This window comes from Poromitra crassiceps (genome assembly GCF_964638095.1).
Source record: "Poromitra crassiceps genome assembly, chromosome: 10".
NCBI classification, from domain to species: domain Eukaryota; kingdom Metazoa; phylum Chordata; class Actinopteri; order Beryciformes; family Melamphaidae; genus Poromitra; species Poromitra crassiceps.
In genome coordinates, this window is record NC_139631.1 from 44,323,191 (window position 1) to 44,342,476 (window position 19,286).

At 41.9% G+C, this 19,286-nt stretch overlaps 1 protein-coding gene across 1 annotated transcript in view; it reads right to left on the reverse strand.

The window, feature by feature from the left end:
* Positions 1 to 19,286, reverse strand: part of LOC310784068 (NLR family CARD domain-containing protein 3-like) — a 90,458-nt gene that overhangs the window by 14,463 nt on the left and 56,709 nt on the right. The window lies entirely within an intron of this gene.

Genomic DNA, 19,286 nt, shown 5'->3' on the forward strand with positions numbered 1-19,286 from the left:
ATGGCAAGTTGGACGAGGGAATGACGTGGAGAAATCTCGCATTGTGATTACATGAGCATGAGAGCGGGGCGTTTGTCCTAACTGTGCTGTGCTCTCGCGTCACTAGTCTCTTTTAACACGTAAGTTACAGACGCCACATACACATACATGCAGAAAAATAATTAAATTTCTAGTTCACCACTGAATTACCAAATTGATATAACTTTCAACCATTTTTAGCAACGCTGTTTCCATACAGGCCACCAGCTTTGGCTAGTTGTTGATATTTATAAAGACACCAGTAGAAGACTGCATACTGGGAAGCTCCCAGAAGCTGGGGTGCATCAAAGAGCGTGTGTTCACATCAAAAACTTAAAATAAGGGCTGCATTGAAAAAGTAAAATACATAGCAAAGAGCTTAATTTGAGAAAAATGAAATAAAAAGTGTACCATAAATTCCCTTTTTCTTCTTTTAGTTAACTGCACTTTTTTTAACAGTCTCAATCAACACTATCTGAGCACATTTTAACAATTCTCCCACTTTCTCTTGTTCAATGAGAGAAGTGTAGCCCAGCCTGGTAGAACCATCCTATCACTATCAGTGGGCCTTGACAAACAACTCCTTCAACCAATCAGCATCTCCACATGCAGTCCAAAATAATCCATCCATCTCAGAAGAACGACGAATACATCTTTTTCGGCAATAAACTCCGCTGGTGCATAGTATTAGTGTTTAATTGTTGTTATTGAGTCTATTTCTGCAAGAACTGCACTTATAGCTGTGTTTTCCTCATTGATCTTTCTGGAACTTGGAGACGCCATTACTGTCCTTGCAGCAGCTGAGCGGCGGCCCTGATTGGCTGAGGAGCACCACATGTGATTATCAATGCATGCAATTAGTCTGTGGTGTCTGAGGCTGGTGAACTAGTACCGTGAAGTCTAGAGACGCTGTGCCAGTTAAAATTGAAACTCTGTCAAACTTTAATAATTCTCAATGATTTATCAGTTATAGGTCTGGGTCTGCATAGGACAGAGTCTGGGTCTGGACCCCGACTGCGGTCCGCCATTTGGTGATGCCTGGCCTAAATCATTGATAAAAGGGGGCTATGCTTAAAGGTAAAATGTTGTGTTGTGTTCTATCCTGTAGTGTAGGATGGTTTGCATTTCCTTCAAATCCACCTGAATTTGATTTAAAAATAAGTAGTTAATAAACTATAGAATAAAAAATGGAATTTGGACTATGCTATGAGGCCAAGCAAGCCCATGACTAAACAAAACAAACAAGAGTTAAGCATGACCTACGAAATGCATTAAATAAATAAATTAATGTTTATAATAATTTTGTCTATTGTTTCTCTTATAATAAAAAGGTATAAAGACATATTTTTCCACAACGCACTCAAGCCACAGATATGCGGGCTGCTTTCCAATGTCCTGGCTGCTGCAGCGGAGCCACAGACTGGTGAGGAGAGTTTGACAGCGAGCGGCTCCGAGCCCCCACAGAAGGTACCACGAACTGGCTCCTCCTTGCATGCTATGTATGTTGAACTGTTGGCTGAAGATGGGCAACATGGAGACGCTGACATCAACTTAACACCATCACTCTCACAGATTAATCTCTACCTATCAGAGCCAGTTATCCCAGACGACGAACAGCCACTTGCTTTTTGGAAGGCCAATAAATAGTCCAGGCATTTTACGCAAATATGTGGGTCAACCTCACACTAATTGCAACAAAACCAAACTCAACTGATTTTGTATCCTCAATATGTCTTCAATGAAGGAAAAAAAGTGTTAAGGAAATGTATGAAGGGAAAGTTTTGAAAATGACCTAAATATGATGGTAGCCTACCAAAAACGTTTTTTTTTTTTTTTTAATGTGCCATAAATCTCATCAGTTATATCCTGTATGTGTTTTTTGCTTTAAGGAGAAAAAAAATTAAATAAAAAAAATAAAAAAATAAAATGTTAACACGTTCACTGCCAATGGCGAGTTGACTCGTCAAAAAAAATCCAACGGTTCACTGCCAACGACGAGTTGAGTCGTCAAAAAAAATGATTTTTTTTTTTGACGGTGGGACGTTGATCTAACCCTTTTACGTCTCCTATACCAGAATTGGAGGTATTGAATGTGTATAATCTATTTTACCGACCCACTGAGTGGCGACATGTCTCTCCACAGTAGAAAGAGGCGAGCCAAAACTGGAGGGAAAAGCGCGAGGAAGCCGTTCTCATACTGTAAAATGGATGGCGAAAACGCTTTCACTTTCGCGCTGACGCACAGCGGTTGCAACGGTGGGGGGTTCCAAGAATAGACTGGATGCACACTTTGAAACACGCACCATAAATAAGCCCAGAATCGCAAGAGCTTCATCAGAGCTCTCAACCGGACCGCCAAGAAACGAGCGAAACCCATCCAGCGAGCCCCATCCAGACTGCCAGGCAGCAGCAACTCGTTTGTCACAGACCCGCTGCAGAGCCAAGGAGGGCGGAGGAGAACGCCCACGGAGGGAGGAGTTGGAAGCAGAGGGGGGTTTCCTGCTGTTATGGAGGAAATTACTGTTCAAAACTATTGTTTAGATGTCTGACGTCTTACTGATGCCAAAAATGAATGGTTAAAGTGACTGTTCTATCGAATTTCACAAAAAGCCGTTTATCTCTGAATAATTTTTCAGACGCTGAAACCATGCTGTATTCAACTGCTAATGCTTACATAACTACTAACTCTACAAACTAACTCTTTTAGACAGAGAAAGCACACATTCTATTAGTTCTTTTGAGATATTGTGTGTTCACAAAATCTTAGCAGAAAAGAATCCTCGGGTCTTGAAAGATAAGCCAGAATCCTCAAAAAAAAACTCTGGCAGAACCTACCTACAGTAAAAAAAAAAACGGCTGGCAGTGAATGTGTTAAAAAATAAATAAAAAAACGTTTTTGGTAGCATCATATAGGTAATTTTCAAAAATTTCCCTTCATACATTTCCTTAACACTTTTTTTCCTTCATTGAGGACATATTGAGGATACAAAATCAGTTGAGTTTGGTTTTGTTGCAATTAGTGTGAGGTCAAGTGACATTTTTACTGGATTAAAAGGCCGCTTTCCTGCTCTGGCACAAGCAGCACGAGTCTTCCTCTGTGCACCTTGCACAAGTGTAGATAGTGAGCGACTTTTCAGCACAGCAGGACTTATTATAGATGAGAAGAGGAACAGGTTGACTGCCAAAAATGCTGAGATGCTTATGTTTACCAAGGCAAATCTGCGATTGATGCTGCTTAATCAGAAGTAAGGTTTGAGTCTGAACTCTAACCGCCTCTCTCCCTACCTTTCTAAAAGTCCACAAGAAATGCCTCAGCTGAGATAATTAGTACAGATGGATATAGGGATGCACCGATATGAAAATTTTGGCCGATGCCGATAACCGATATTGACATTGCTGTTATGGCCGATAACCGATATTTACCGATGTCGATATGATCTGTATAAAACCTAATTCTTATGATCATTACATTTTATACATACTGAAAAACACATGTAAACACTGAATTTGAAAAAGTAATACATTTCTTTATTTCCAAAACTTTTGGAAAAGCCCATAAATCATAGATTTACTGCATTATTTCATCTCAATGTGAATAATTTGGCTGATAATGATAACCGATATTAACATTGCAACATCGGCCGATACTGATATGATTGCCGATATATCGTGCATCCCTAGATGGATATATAGTCCTACAGATAGAGTTGCAATTTTATTTATTTTACTTTTGTATTTGCTGTGCACTTTATTGCCCATGGCTCTCTCTTCCTACATATAGGCCTACAGATATATAGATATGTGTCTTTGTTTATTGCTGTGAACTTTATTGCCCACTTTATTCTGTCTGTCTGTTTTTTTTGTATATTTTATTTTAAAGTTTTCAATGTAGACAGGAAACAACATATAATGCAACTCATTCCCATTAAAGACAAGAAAGAAAAAAAACAGTAATAGAAATGAATAGAAGAAAAATAAAAAAAATAAAGAAAAAAGATTTCATGAAGTAGCCTACAATAAGATATCTCAACCAAGTTCTTTAGATGTTATTGACCTATAGTGGAACCACAGAAGTCATAGCAAGTTCACAGTTGGTAGGGGTAATATTTTCATGTACTCAATAAAAGGTTGCCAAATACTTAGAAATACATCAAATCTGTTTTTCAGAACATACATGATTTTCTCTAAAGGAATACAATTAGTCATCTCTGTTATCCATTTTGATATAGAGAGAGGGGAATCCGATTTCCAGGTGAGGGCAATACACTTTCATGAAACAGCAAGGGCTATCGATACATTTTCTAGTACTTTGACTTCAAGTTTGATACATTTCCCAAGAGACAGAGCTCTGGGTCGAATGGAATTGATGTGTTCATAATTTGTGTTAAAGTGTCACATAAATCACACCAAAATGTTGTGACTTTAACACACTGCCATGTGCAATGTAACATTGTGCCCTCGTCAATACCCGCACCTAAAACACATGTTTGAAATTGTAGAATTGTAACGGTGTAATTTCTGAGGGGTGAGAAAGTTGTAGTTCACTAGCCTGAATCTGGCATTAACAGTAGCAAACATGCTGTTCTGACATAGGTCAGACCATAGCTCTTTATCTATAGTGGTGCCCAGTTCTCTCTTGATCGATGTATGTTTTATTTTGGATAATGATCAATCATTATGGAATATACCCTACTAATAAGTCGCCCTCCTTTGTCATTATGAAACACCTCCTCCAACTTTGTCAAATCAGGTAACGACATTTGTTCACCCAAACTTTTTTTCCCCAAAAGGTTCTTAGTTGCAAATAACAAAACAAAAAAGTTGTTGGATAAACCATATTTCACTTTTATCTGATCAAAGGACATGAGGATATGATTATCATAACACTGTTCAAGACATCTTATTCCTTTGTCCTACCAAAACTTAAAAATTGTATTATCAGAGATCATTGGTATAAGTTTGTTTTTCCACAAAGGTGTTTTGGGAGACAAGTCAATCCTTACTCCAAGAATTCTATGCATTTCATACCATGTTCTAACCAGGTGGACAGCAAGTGCGTTTTTTGTTTTACTAGTAATACTTTTAGGATTCCATTTATAAATGAGATCACTTCCCCCCTCTTCATCAACGTCTTGTAATTCAATTTGTGTCCAGTCTGTTTGTTATTATCTTCTACCCTGCAGAGACAAATTGACTTGAAACTAAATGACTTGAAAGTTAAACAATATTTTATATTTTGGCTATTTAGCCTGTTTATGTTGTTTATTTGCTTTGACAGGAAAGCTACAGTATAAGCTCCAAGTTGTGTCTCTAGAGAGTGGAATGTTGCACATGTGACACAATGTAGTTTTTATTCTGACTTTTATTTATTTTATTACATTTTATTTATTTTTCCACACAAAAAACTTCAGTATACACTGGCTGCTAAACTCCAAGTTGTGTCGCTAAGAAAGAGTTTCTAGAGAGAGTGAAATTTGTATTGTTGGTGCACACAAGTGTGTTGTGCACAGTTTTATTCTATTTTTTATTTTCCACAGGAAAGCTACAGTATACTGTCTGTAAGCTCCAAGTTGTGTCTAAGAGAGAGTCTCTAGACACTGAAATGTTTACTGTTGGTGCACATGTGTGTTGTGCACATAGTTTTATAATATTTTTATTTTATGAGATTGTATTTATTTTTCCAGAGGAAAGCTATACAGTATACAGTTTACTCTCTAAGCTCCAAGTTGTCTCTCAGAGAGAGTCTCTATAGTGAAATGTTGCACGTTGCATTAGCCTGCAATAAAACGGTTGTCAATTCATGATACTTTCTCATCTCCTAATTTTAATACTTAATATTAGGGCTGGGTATTGGCAAGGACCTCACGATACGATACGTATCACGATACATGGGTCACGATACGATTGTATCATGATACATTGCGATTAGAGATGCACCGATTGCCATTTTCTTGGCCGATTCCGATTTCCGATTCTTGAATAGTCTGACTTGCGATACCGATTTTTGCCGATTCCGATTTTCTTTCTAAGAACAACAATTGACAGCTTACACAAACGTTTTTGTAACTTTGTTTGAAAATTAAGATTCATAGAACAATTCTTATAATTTGCATGAAGTAGGACCATCTCACTCAAACACATCTCAAAATAAAAGTGTTCCAGGTTAGGCTACTGGACAGAGCTTTTTTGTGCAAATACAATGAATACAAAAATTAAATTAAATCCAATAGCCTATATCCCACAGCTATCATGCATTTACTTTTCCAAAAGAAAACAGGTGCAACAGAACATCAAAATGATCCATGGACAAGGAGTTTATAGACTGGCTCCAGACCAGTCCTCTTGAGTAGAGGGGAAATGAGTTTATGAGTTACAGTAACGATCTTCAGTCTGAATATTAGGCGGAGTTTACACACAGTCCGAAGTTTCGTATGCATTGTTTTTTATCTGCCATCCGAAAAAAGATCGTCACGCACAGAAAACCTTGCATTTTTATTATTATGTCCGTCGTTCTATTTGCAATACGAAACAAATAGTCTCTCCTGTATCCACGTTACAACATGACTGACAGTCTGAGGCAGCAGCGCTGATGTGGAATGGAGAAGGCAGGTCGGGGAATGGTTATACTGGACACAATGCTCGCGTTCACCTCGCCAAGCCGGCTGTGCGCGGTGGCGGGTTGCTGGAGCACCGCTTCCCGGGGAGAGAGAGCAGAGAGAGAGGGGCCAGTGAGGTGAAGCGAGCCGCTCAGACTGGACTCCTGCCGAGCGGGACTCGGCCGCACCTCTGTCTCCACGGCTTATTTTCGACTAGCATGTGTGACAAACTGCAAGCTTTGTCTACTTCACTGACGGTGAAAAAATTCCACAACGAGGAAGGTATGCTGGCATGTGTGGTGTGGTGGCTGGGTGCCTGTCTCGGTGCTTTGGGGTGCGCGCACGTCATGTGAAAATCGGCTCACAGAATCGGCTATATAGAGTGATCGGCGCAGATCACCGATCGAGGCCGATCATGTGAAAATCGGCCATTTCTGGTCACGTGCCGATCGATCGGTGCATCCCTAATTGCGATACAATACATATTGCGATGTATTGCAATACTATACATAATTTACTGAAAATTTTAAAATAGAGCTCAAATACAACACGCTGTGGACCACCCAGGTAGTGTAATAATATTTACATCACTTTATATTGATAACTTAGTGGACAAATTTAGTCAAAACTACTGAGTGTCAGGGCTGGACTGCAATGTAATTCTACCGGTGCAATGGCCGGTGGGCCGCCCAGGTTGGTGAAAAAGTATGTATTATGTATTTGATTGGGCCGGTAGCGGCCTATTCAGGCGTCAATAATGAATCATTCTGGAGTGAGACCAGCCCTCTAACCAATCAACGTTGGTCCATGCGGGTCTGGGCCGGCCGTCAGCGGCCCATTCAGGCGTCAATCATGAATGACTCTGGTCTCTGGAGTGGCCCTCTAACCAATCAACGTTGGTCCACGTACAATTGGGCCAGCCCATAGCAACTGTCTGTCACTTCAAATCACAGTGTTTGAAAAGTAGCGCTGCATCATGGCACCACCGTCCACCTAAACGGATTAAAATCACTGACTTCACATCGACGTCGTCGTCTGCGTCTCACTCGTTTGAGGTAAGTGTGGCAGCTATTTGAATTTGACCAAGCGATAGGATTCTGGGCTGGCTTGTAGCCTTGACGCGGTACACGCCAAACTCTATTAGAAAATGTGCCAATTTAACACACTGCCTTCCTTGATATCGGTAATCGCACCTACCTGGTAGAAAACTACCTAAATGCCTTCACAAATTCGTAGAGCCTGCTGGTAAATTCGGCGTACATATGATCGACCAAGCACTACCGTAAATTCCGGACTATAAGCCGCGGCTTTTTTCCCGTTTTTTGGCCCCTGCGGCTTATAGACCGGTGCGTCTTATCTATGGATTTTTTTCAGAAAAAAAATTCCAAATACATAAAATAATAATAATAAAAAAATAAAATCTCTCTTTTTTAGCACTCTTTCTACCTATAAATCCACTTCTGTTTTAATTTCCTCTGTTGCCCTCTTTTCACCACACCGCGGACACTGTGTGCAACATAACATAACACAAAGGTGTTGTGTTATGTTGTTTTGTTGAAATGTTACGCTAATACGGTAAATGGGAGCTTCATCAAACAGCCAACAATCCCCTCTGTGCGTGAACCCTTACATATGGTAATTACGGTAAGCAAAGTTCATCAGCCCGGAACCACAACAAGACGGGCAGTCGAGCAGTCTCTCTCTCACTCACCATGGGGAAAGTACGAAGAAATTCTCACGATGCAGCGTTCAAGCTGAAAGCAGTCGAACTCGCACTGAAAGAGGGGAATAGAGCAGCCGCGCGTACTCTTAGCATTAATGAATCGATGGTGAGACGTTGGAAAAAGCAGCAGGAGGAACTGTCCCAGTGCAAGAAAACGAAAAAGTCCTTCAGAGGCCACAAAAGCAGATGGCCGGAGCTTGAGGATTGCCTTGAGGACTGGGTGTTGACCCAGCGAGCAGACGGCCGAGGCGTCTCCACGGTGCAGATCCGACTGAAGGCAAAAACGGTAGCCACCGAGATGAAGATTGAACATTTCCTAGGTGGGCCATCTTGGTGCTTTCGTTTCATGAAGCGAAAGGGACTGTCTGTCAGGGCGCGGACGACTGTCTGCCAACAGCTTCCTCCTGACTACCAGGAGAAAATCGCGAGCTTCGGCGAATACACACAAAGGAAGATCAAGGATTATTCCATCGCACCGGAGCAGATCATCAACATGGATGAAGTGCCCTTGACGTTCGACCTGCCACTCACTCGCACTGTGAACAAGAAAGGTGAATCGTCGATAACGCTGAGAACCACAGGTCACGAGAGAACCAATTTCACCTGTGTTCTAGGATGCACAGCATCTGGAGCGAAGCTGCCGCCCATGGTGATCTTCAAGCGGATTACCACGCCGAAAGAGAAAATGCCAAGTGGTATCGTCGTGAAAGTGAACAAAAAAGGCTGGATGATGGAAACTGTAATGAAGGAGTGGTTGTCCCAGTGCTACGTCCAGCGCCCTGGAGGTTTCTTTCACGAAAAGAAAGCGTTGCTCGTCCTGGACAGCATGAGGGCTCACATCACCGATTCAGTCAAAGCAGCCATCAAGACCACCAACAGTATCCCAGCTGTGATACCTGGGGGCACGACCAAACACCTCCAGCCACTCGACATCAGTGTCAATCGGGCATTTAAAGTGGCGCTGCGCATGGAGTGGGAGACGTGGATGACGAGCGGTGACAAGTCATTCACTAAAACAGGGCGCATGAGGAAGGCAACCTTCGCACAAGTTTGCCAGTGGGTCCTGACAGCCTGGAGGAGTGTGAAGACATCCACGATCACCAACGGGTTCCGAAAGGCTGGGCTGCTGCGTGACGAAGAGGAGGACGCCGCCACATCTGAGGGCCTTCAGAGGCTGTTCGAGTCGGACAGTGACGAAGAGGAGTTCGTTGGTTTTGAGAGCGACAACGAAGGAGAGAGAGGAGTGGCTGACGAAGCCACCCTGAACCTGTTCGTTTCCGACACTGAAGTTGAGGACTTTGCTGGTTTCAGTACGGAGGAAGAAGAGGAAGACGAGGAAGACGAGGATTAGTGACTTTACTTTGACTATGTTTACAGCCGTTTGCTGCACCTTCACCTAAAAGATGAAGAGAAGGATTACAGTACGGTACATGTTTACGTACGTATATTGAAATGTGATCTTAAAAAGAGACATGCAGCACCTTATCCTTTGAGGATTGTTTTTTGTTTTCCAGTTACGGTATTTACTGCACCTTAACCTTTTGAGAATTGTTTGATTGTTTTTACAGCACTTTATCCTTTTGAGGATTGTTTTATTATTATTATTATTGTTTTATTTTTTATAGCTACGGTATTTATTTTGTTTAAATGTTAATAAATGGGAGTTTATAGCCTATAGCCTACCCTACCGTAATGCTTGTTTTGTTGAATAAATGGGAGCTTCCCCAAACAGCGATCTCTTTCCCGACATTCCTCTCTGTGCACGAACCCTTTCATATGGTAATTAAACATCAAAACACCCGCGGCTTATAGTCCGGTGCGGCCTATAGAAGAAAAAAATAGTCAATTTTGGTGCTGCGGCTTATAGACCGGTGCGTCTTATAGTCCGGAATTTAATTTCAACAAAATGACAACTTTTAGAATTGGTGCACACTGCTAGGTAATCGATGAGTGAGCTAGCTAATGTAACGTTATTCATGGTGGTAGCCAGGTGGGTTAAACGGCAACAACGACGTTATGATTTTCACGTTTTTATAACGTTTAGATTAATATCTAAACTGATGTCACATTGGCCCCCAACCCTCAGCTAAATCTGGGCCTCTGGTAGCGAGGACATTTTTTTGTGGTCCTCTCTGTCATCAAAGTTCCTGGGTTACGGCATGATAATATTTGTTCGCCCCCCAGCAACAATCTGGGTTTCTCATGTGGTCCCCCTTGAAAAATAATTGCCCACCCCTGATCTAGCCTCTTAAATTGGTTCTCAAAGTGAACCAGATTCATGCATTTTAGTTTAAAATGTACTGTATGTACACATTTTTCTTACAGGGGGTATGGCCCCACGAACCCCCCAAGAGGGTCCAAGCAAGGTCTACCCACCACAATCTCTCCAAATCCTGTGGGAAACATAGTTATTAGTATTTTCTTTTTTCTTAAAAATATACATTGCCTGTGTTTTGCAATATGGATATTGTTTTATTTATAATTAAATTGAGCATTGGGCCTTTATAAGAATGTTTATTTGTATTATTTCAATTGTCACACTCATGGATACATATTTGAGGTTTGTTTATTAATTGGGAAAAGGACCACTGGAACAAACGCCGCGAACATGAGCCGGCTACTTTTTCAATCTGACTGGCTACTCAAAAGTTTGGGGAACTCTCTGTTCATCGAGATAAACAGTAGATGGCGCTAATTCTCAAGTCGGGTGCCACTGCAGAAGAAGACGCAACAAGATGACGTATTCAACAATTGCAGCAGCAGCAGGTAACAGGTAAACATGTCAAATTGTGCACTTATTGACATTTGGAGGTAGCAGGCAAACTCTTCTTCTTCTTTTTAAACAAAGTGCAAGTATGAGCCTCCCTGCAAACGTTGCATGTCCTCATTTGTAATAAGATCGATGTGCGAGCAGAGCCGTGGCAAGTACTTTTAATTGGTGGGTGCTGTGGAAATGGCGTTCCAAACGCCATCTCGATTACATAAGGACAGACGCTGTCATTTACTCTGGAATAAAAAATAGGTTCCACACCATCGACATGCTCCACACACACGAGTAGCGAGGCTAAGCTTTCCAGAGGAAAAAAGCAGCACGGAGATTCTGGAATAAAACAGGAGACAGCTGTTCAAGTGTTCAAGCTCAAGTGCAATAGCGATATAAGCAAGCACTTCCATATGACTGACACGTCTTATCCTTCTTTGTTGGTTCCTTGCACTGCTAGAACCACCCAACTCTTCCTTTGATTGGGTTAGGTTTAGGCATGAGGAGTGACGATTGGTTAGTTTAGGTTAGTAAGCCAATCAAAGGCAGAATAGGGCGGGTCAGGCTGTCGGGAGCTTTCTGAACGGGAGGGGAGGGGATTGACTGGATGGACTGGAGTAGTGTCCTCTAGTAAGAGAGTGGCGTCAGCGGAGGACCAAAATGCGAGACTCATTAGCCAATGAACAGCCAGGAATGGGTCTTGCGCTACTTTTGCATGCTAAAATAAAGCTGATAATGTACAATTTGATTCAAGGGGGAAAAAACCCTTTCAGAGTACAACACAAACTGTCTATTTAGCTGCAACTCGACAGTGCTGCTTAATCCAGGACCTTACTTCCTGGAACTCTTGAGAGTAAAAAACTGGTCCATTGGAGTGAATGGAGATGTCAGAACTCTTCTATTAGGGACTGTTCGTTATTTATGAGAGGGGGGGTATGGTGCAGAAAGGGGGAGTACTGGGGAGGGACTTGTGTTTTTTATTTTGGCTTTAGGGAGGGTTATACAACATTAATTTTTTGTATTTTGTATATATTTTAAATGTGTTTTTTCGTTCCAAAATTCGTGTTTACTCCCCTATTTATATCTATGGTTTAGCTGTATGGTGACTGGACTTTGTATCTCCCATTCCTTCCTTTCACGTAAACCGCTGCTCCTATGCACTGTGTACAGGCCCTCACTCGGTCCTGCTGTTTGCTTGGTGCATTGACTGGAAACGTTTATCATCGCTTTATATTGTTTCAGAGCTGGAATTGTTGACACATATGCAGTTGGCTAGACTCAGGGCCGGTTCGTACATATAGGCGACATAGGCGACCGCCTAGGGCGGCACTTGGAGGGGCGGCAAATTGTGCGCCTTCACTTGCAGCTCTCCAAATATTCTCCAGCGCTCTGCCTCTTCCATGCTCTTCCCCGCTAGATCCATTCTCTCCCCGCTGTCCGCGGCACGAACCGCCCGCCCTACTATGCCTCTGATTGGCTTACCCTGATATTCTTACCTTAACCCAACCAATCATCACTCCTCATGCCTAAACAAGCACTACTACTAGCCAATCAGAGGCAGAGGAGGGCGGGTCATCATGTCTTCTCCATCCCGCTTGAATGAGGAAAAGGGACATAGCCTACAAGTAGACTAATTTACATCATTAACTTTGGGTTAAGGTAGCCTAGGCCATGTGCTCATATGTGTGTACCAGTATTAGTGTAATCAGTAAATTAGCGCGATATTTCTAACGTTGTTTCTGGGTTCCAAAACAATCTGTTTCCCTGTGCGGTGCGCAGTGCGCACTTTGCCTGCCCATTCATTGGAGAGACCAAAATTCCAAGATACAATATCTGAAGTTTCTCAAAGTTGAAACTACCTCTGCAGTAGTAGCCTACAATGAAACAAGACAGACTTAATGGACTGGCAACAATCTCCATATAAAATGAACTGGCAGAGAGAATCCTAATAGAGGATGATTGGATTTATTTAAAGACCTTTGCTGACGCAGCCCCCGCTGGTGTCCACTTCTGAAAGGTAAACAAGCTTTATTTGCCAACAGCTCGTAACAACAACTCGCCTTTGTTTAAGTTGTGAATCTGCTGATGATATAGGCTATAGGCTAAATACATTGTGAGTCTTATATTACTGTGCTTGCGCCGCCGTGCGCACATTCCATGTTTTATGCACATGAGAAAGTGGTAGATAAGAGAGATTTGCATAGTTTGAGGGTCTGAAAAATGTGATTATTTCGAAAATATCTGTGCTGTATCATGACTGCTGTGGTTATTGGAGTTATTATGCAGACCTGTGCAGACCTGTGGCGCGTTATTTTTGTAGGTAGGCTATATGGATGTGCAAAATGCCTGCATATTGCGTCATGCATACTTTGATGCTGGTATGATGTTGCCAATTGGGGGCGGCATAATTTGTTCTCGCCTAGAGCGGCAGAATGGTACGCGCCGGCCCTGGCTAGGCTACTGTAGGCTTTATAACTAGGAGATGAGGCAGTTATTGGGCTGGGTAGCCTACTAAACGTTATATGCCCCCCGCCCCCTCTCTCCCCCGATGTCATAGGGCGCTATCAAAGGTAGCCAAATCATCGGAAAAGGTAATATTTTCTTCAATACTACCTTTGGTGTGAATATGATAAAGTGCAGTTATTTATGGATTAGGGAGGGTCATGCATTTATCTCCAGTCACTCAGGGAGGGACATGGAAAAATATTTATAGATCTGGGGAGGGTGAAGGAAAAAAACGAAAACAAAGTCGCCCCTGCACCATACCCCCCCCTCTCATAAATAACGGACTGTCCCTTATACGGCTCTGGACTGGAGGTATAACGCAGTGAAAGCTCTGGAGAGATTGAAGTCAGCAAAACGGTTAATTGTAGTTAATTAATTTGAACTGGTTACAATCTTAACGGCAGCTAACCGACTTTCGGTTAATTGTTTACATCCCTACTTGCAGTGGCGGTGTTGACGCAAATGGCTAGTATGGAAGCACAGCCACGTCGGCGTCGTCCTCCATACGTCTGGGAACGTAGACGCACTAAACAATTCTGGGAAGTTGTTGTGCAGAGGCATTTCACACACCAACTTTGGGTGAAGCACTTCAGAATGTCAAGATACACGTTCAACCAGCTGTGTGCCATGATCGGACCATTCGTCGGACCACTTAACACAAGTCATCGACCTCCTGTGCCAACTGACAAGTGAATCGCCATTGCGTTATACAAGCTTGCAACTTGTGCTGAATACAGAGTAGTTGCCGAAACATTTGGTGTAAGTAAAACAACAGTACACCGTTGTGTTTACGCAACCTGTGAAGCCATACAATCACAGCTGATGTGCCAGTCCATCACATTACCCGACGTGGTGGAGGCACAAGAAATAGCGGAACGTAATTACTCACTCCATCATGTACCACAAGTGGATGGCTCAGTGGATGGTACACACATAGCAATACTTCCTCCAGCAGCTGGCCCATATGTAAGCCATTTGGCAGCCTGTAAGAAGTAATGACTCACCCAGTATTCTGCCAGAGCTTGTTACAAGCTCAGCCATAGGCAGATATTGGAGTAGCTCTGGCAGAATACTGGGCCAGTAATTACTGTATTACCAGAACTAGGAAATGTTTGATTACAAAACCACATAATAAAAACAAGAAGGGTTCTTCTTCCAAATAGTTTAGCTTGTCCCTCATTGAAAAACCCAGAACCTCAAACATCAATAAAGTATAACGAGTGATCCCCCCCCACACCCCACCATGGCATTCCCTCCCCATCCCTGCATTACCCTATGCTGTGCATACCCCCATAATAACATGTTTCCACAAAGAAAAGAAAACAATATTGTTTTTTTAATGACAAAGTCTTATTTATTGAGCAACCTTATTCACTGATGTGTCATTAACACTAAACTGTATTAGTCTTATTCACTGATGTGTCATTAACACTAAACTGTATTAGTCTTATTCACTGTTGTGTCATTAACACTAAACTGTATTAGTCTTATTCACTGATGTGTCATTAACACTAAACTGTATTAGTCTTATTCACTGATGTGTCATTAAACTGTATTAGTCTTATTCACTGATGTTTCATTAACACTTAACTGTATTAGTCTTATTCACTGATGTGTTATTAACACTAAACTGTATTAGTCTTATTCACTGATGTTTCATTAACACTACACTGTATTAGTCATTCACTGATATGTCATTAACACTCAACTGTATTAGTCTTATTCACTGATGCCTCATTAACACTAAACTGTATTAGTCTTATTCACTGATGTTTCATTAACACTAAACTGTATTAGTCTTATTCACTGATGTGTCATTAACACTAAACTGTATTAGTCTTATTCACTGATGTTTCATTAACACTAAACTGTAGTAGTCTTATTCACTGATGCTTCATTAACACTAAACTGTATTAGTCTTATTCACGGATGTGTCATTAACACTAAACTGTATTAGTCGTATTCACTGATGCTTCATTAACACTAAACTGTATTAGTCTTATTCACTGATGTGTCATTAACACTAAACTGTATTAGTCTTATTCACTGATGTGTCATTAACATTAAACTGTATTAGTCTTATTCACTGATGTTTCATTAACACTAAACTGTATTAGTCGGATTCACTGATGTTTCATTAACACTAAACTGTATTAGTCTTATTCACTGATGTCTCATTAACACTCAACTGTATTAGTCTTATTCACTGATGTTTCATTAACACTAAACTGTATTAGTCTTATTCACTGATGTGTCATTAACACTAAACTGTATTAGTCTTATTCACTGATGCTTCATTAACACTAAACTGTATTAGTCTTATTCACTGATGTGTCATTAACACTTAACACTAAACTGTATTAGTCTTATTCACTGATGTGTCATTAACACTCAACTGTATTAGTCTTATTCACTGATGTGTCATTAACACTAAACTGTATTAGTCTTATTCACTGATGTGTCATTAACACTAAACTGTATTCATAATGACAATTAAAGGAGCTAGGAGGTTTCTGGTCACATTTGACAATAAGATACAGAAGAATCTGAATGAAACACATTGCCTCAACCTCATATACAGTAGATTTACCATTTGCATAGTAACCAGAAGCTGTCATGAGTTTGAAGATTCAAAGGGTTTCTATCTGACAGAGAGTTGTTAAGCTGGATACAAGTGAGTGAAAACTATGTTGAAACAATACTGAACAATTTGCTAAGAAAGAGGAGAAATCATTCCACCATTTTTATATTTCAGCCAAGTGAAGGAACAAGATGCATGCTTACGTCCCGTTTCAAAGAGCACTTGGAATCTCTTTATGATTGTTAGATTAGTTTCATCAACACTTAGTTCTATCCCTTGTACCCACAATTCTACCTTTCCACGAAACCCACTTCCACTCTCCCGCCCACTTCCCTTTCCGTCTGCTTACTGGAAATCAAATCCTGGTTTTCATCCAACTTCCTCAAACTGAACAGCAATAAAACAGACGTTCTTCTCGTTGGCTCCAAGTCCACTCTGGCCAAACCTGACAATTTCTCCATAACCATTGACAACTCCACAGTCCCCCCCTCCCCCCAGGTTAAGAGTCTGGGTGTCATCCTCGACCGCACCCTATCTTTCGAAGCTCACATCAATAACATCACTCGGTCCGCCTACTTTCACCTCCGCAATATCAAGCGTCTCCGCCCATCACTTACCCCCAACAGCACCGCTATTCTCATCCACGCCTTGGTTACATCCCGTATTGACTACTGCAATTCCATCCTCTTTGGTCTCCCTCACAAATGTCTCCGTAAACTCCAACTGATCCAAAACTCAGCCGCCCGTATCATCACCAGAACCCCTTCCATCGACTGCAAAATTATTCTTCTCACCTTGAAGGCCCTTCACAATCGGATGCCATGTCCACACGGAGACGGAACCGATATTTTTTTTTCCGTTTAAGAAAAGTTTTCCATAAACACGGAATCGTTTCAAGAAATGTGTGTATCCACATGAAACCACTGAATACCACTGAAACCGCTGTAGTATATAAGCCAGGATGGTAAGAACAAGGAGTAGGCTTGGAGTGATTTTACATCCTCAGATTTTATTGCTTGCCAAGCCAAAGCCCTTTCCATATATGCAGCTGCAATTGTGTACTGATTTCCAAATTGTTCATGTAAGATCCTTCGCCACAGCATAGCCACGCTCAGGCTCCATGTGCTGGCAGCTACGCACCAGGTCCTGCGGCTGTCCTCTGGTGAACTGCTCCAAATAGTAAAGACAGTCAGCCTTTCCTGCCTTTCCTTCCACACCTTGGTCGAAGGCCCTGATGAACGATATGTATTGCAGTGCATCTCCTTCAAAGGTGGGAATATCCCGTGGCGGAAGAGACAACGACCGCTGCTGCTGCACCAGAGCAGCCGTTATTTCATTTTGCCTGTTCATGATTGTAAATATGTCTGCAGGTGGATTTTGACTGATTTGTGAGCGTGGTGTATATTGTCTTTCCTCCTCATTTAGCTGTGAAATTGCTGGTTGATGTTGAAAGTGCAGTGATGTTCCCAGTATGTTTTCCTGCTGCTGCACATTGGGGAGGTATTGCTGTGGTGAAGCCGGTTTAAATGCTTGCCCTGTGTCCTTTGGCCGCACGTCCACAGACTGCGTATTAGCCGATGCCAATAACCATTTTGATGTGGCTGACTTCCTTGATTCAGGCTGATATTCATTTGCCAAAGGGTTCAAGATGGTGGGTTTCCTTTTGTCCTTTTCAAGATATGAGTTCATGGCATTTGGGTGCACTCGAGAGGAACCTCTCTCTTCGGCCGCCTGCAGTACTGCCAGAGTGAGGCGCGCGGCCCAGCACGTAACAGGATGTGAGCTGCCAGAACTGCAGGAACTGTACAACCAGCGGTGCCTCAGGAGGTCCCTGAAGATCATCAAGGACACAAACCACCCCCACAACAGCCTGTTCTTCCTGTTACCCTCAGGGAGGAGATACAGGGTCCCAAAAGCACGATCAAATCGCCTGAGGGACAGTTTCTCCCCACAGGCCACGAGACTCCTTAACACACACAAATAAACAATCATGTAGTAGCTGCTACCATTACATATGTTAATTATGCCTATGTTATTTGCACCTGTGCAAACAGAATGTTTAATTATGTTTTAAGGTGTCTATGTTAGAAAAGAAAAGGTTTACTGTTATTGCTTGTTGTTTCTCTTGTTTTACTGCATCTATATGCCCTGTTATTTTGCACGTATATGCCCTGTTATTTTGCACTATGTTGTAACGGAGTCGACAGCACAATAATTTCACACGTGATACTTGTACTACGGAGTGACAATAAAAAATCTTGAATCTTGCCAACTTGGCATCATAGGCGGCTAGGTCAGCTTCTATGTCAAGATGCTCCTTTTTCCTCTTCAGCTGTTGTTCTTGCTCCTCCATGTTCCTCCTCAGCTGTTGCTGCTGCTCCTCCATGTTCCTCCTCAGCTGTTGCTGCTGCTCCTCCAAGGCTTGCCTTTGCTTCAGGGCTGCAGACGAGCAATCAGCCTCAGCTTTGATGCGTGCAGAGGATGTGGTGCTTGAGTGTTTACTGCCACGACTTGAGTGTTTACTGTCATGGTTGCAAATGCTGTCCTGAGGATGAACAGCATCCTGAACAGTATGTGCATGACCTGGATCATTGCATTTTTGAAGAATTGTCATTTTCACATGCAGCACCTTCATTGTGTGAAATCCATGTTTCTGCATTGGCAATACACCCATTATTATTTAGAAAGCATTTTAGCTTTAAACCACGTTTCATGATTTGTACCTTCATCAGATGGAATTAAAGCCAACAGATTTGCATGCATGGATTTTGCTTCCTCACACACACCAAACAATTCAATAAGAGCATTTTGTACCTGTTTTTTACCTTCATCATCATAATCATTTGACATTGCACCTTCAATTGTTTTTCTTATAGCGGTTGCTTTATTTAGCTTAGATTTTCTATCCCTTTGCAAATGATCAATTTTATCAGCAAGCGCTTTTGCAGTGAGTTTAACGACCCGTTTTTCCCTTTGCGTTTCAACACCGCCAGTCACACTACTAGGTTTACCAGCTGATTGCACACAAGTCCCGGGCACGACAGCCTCTTCCAGAGGTGCGTTCACGTCTGCCATGACGAAGCAACGAGTCAGCAAGTCACG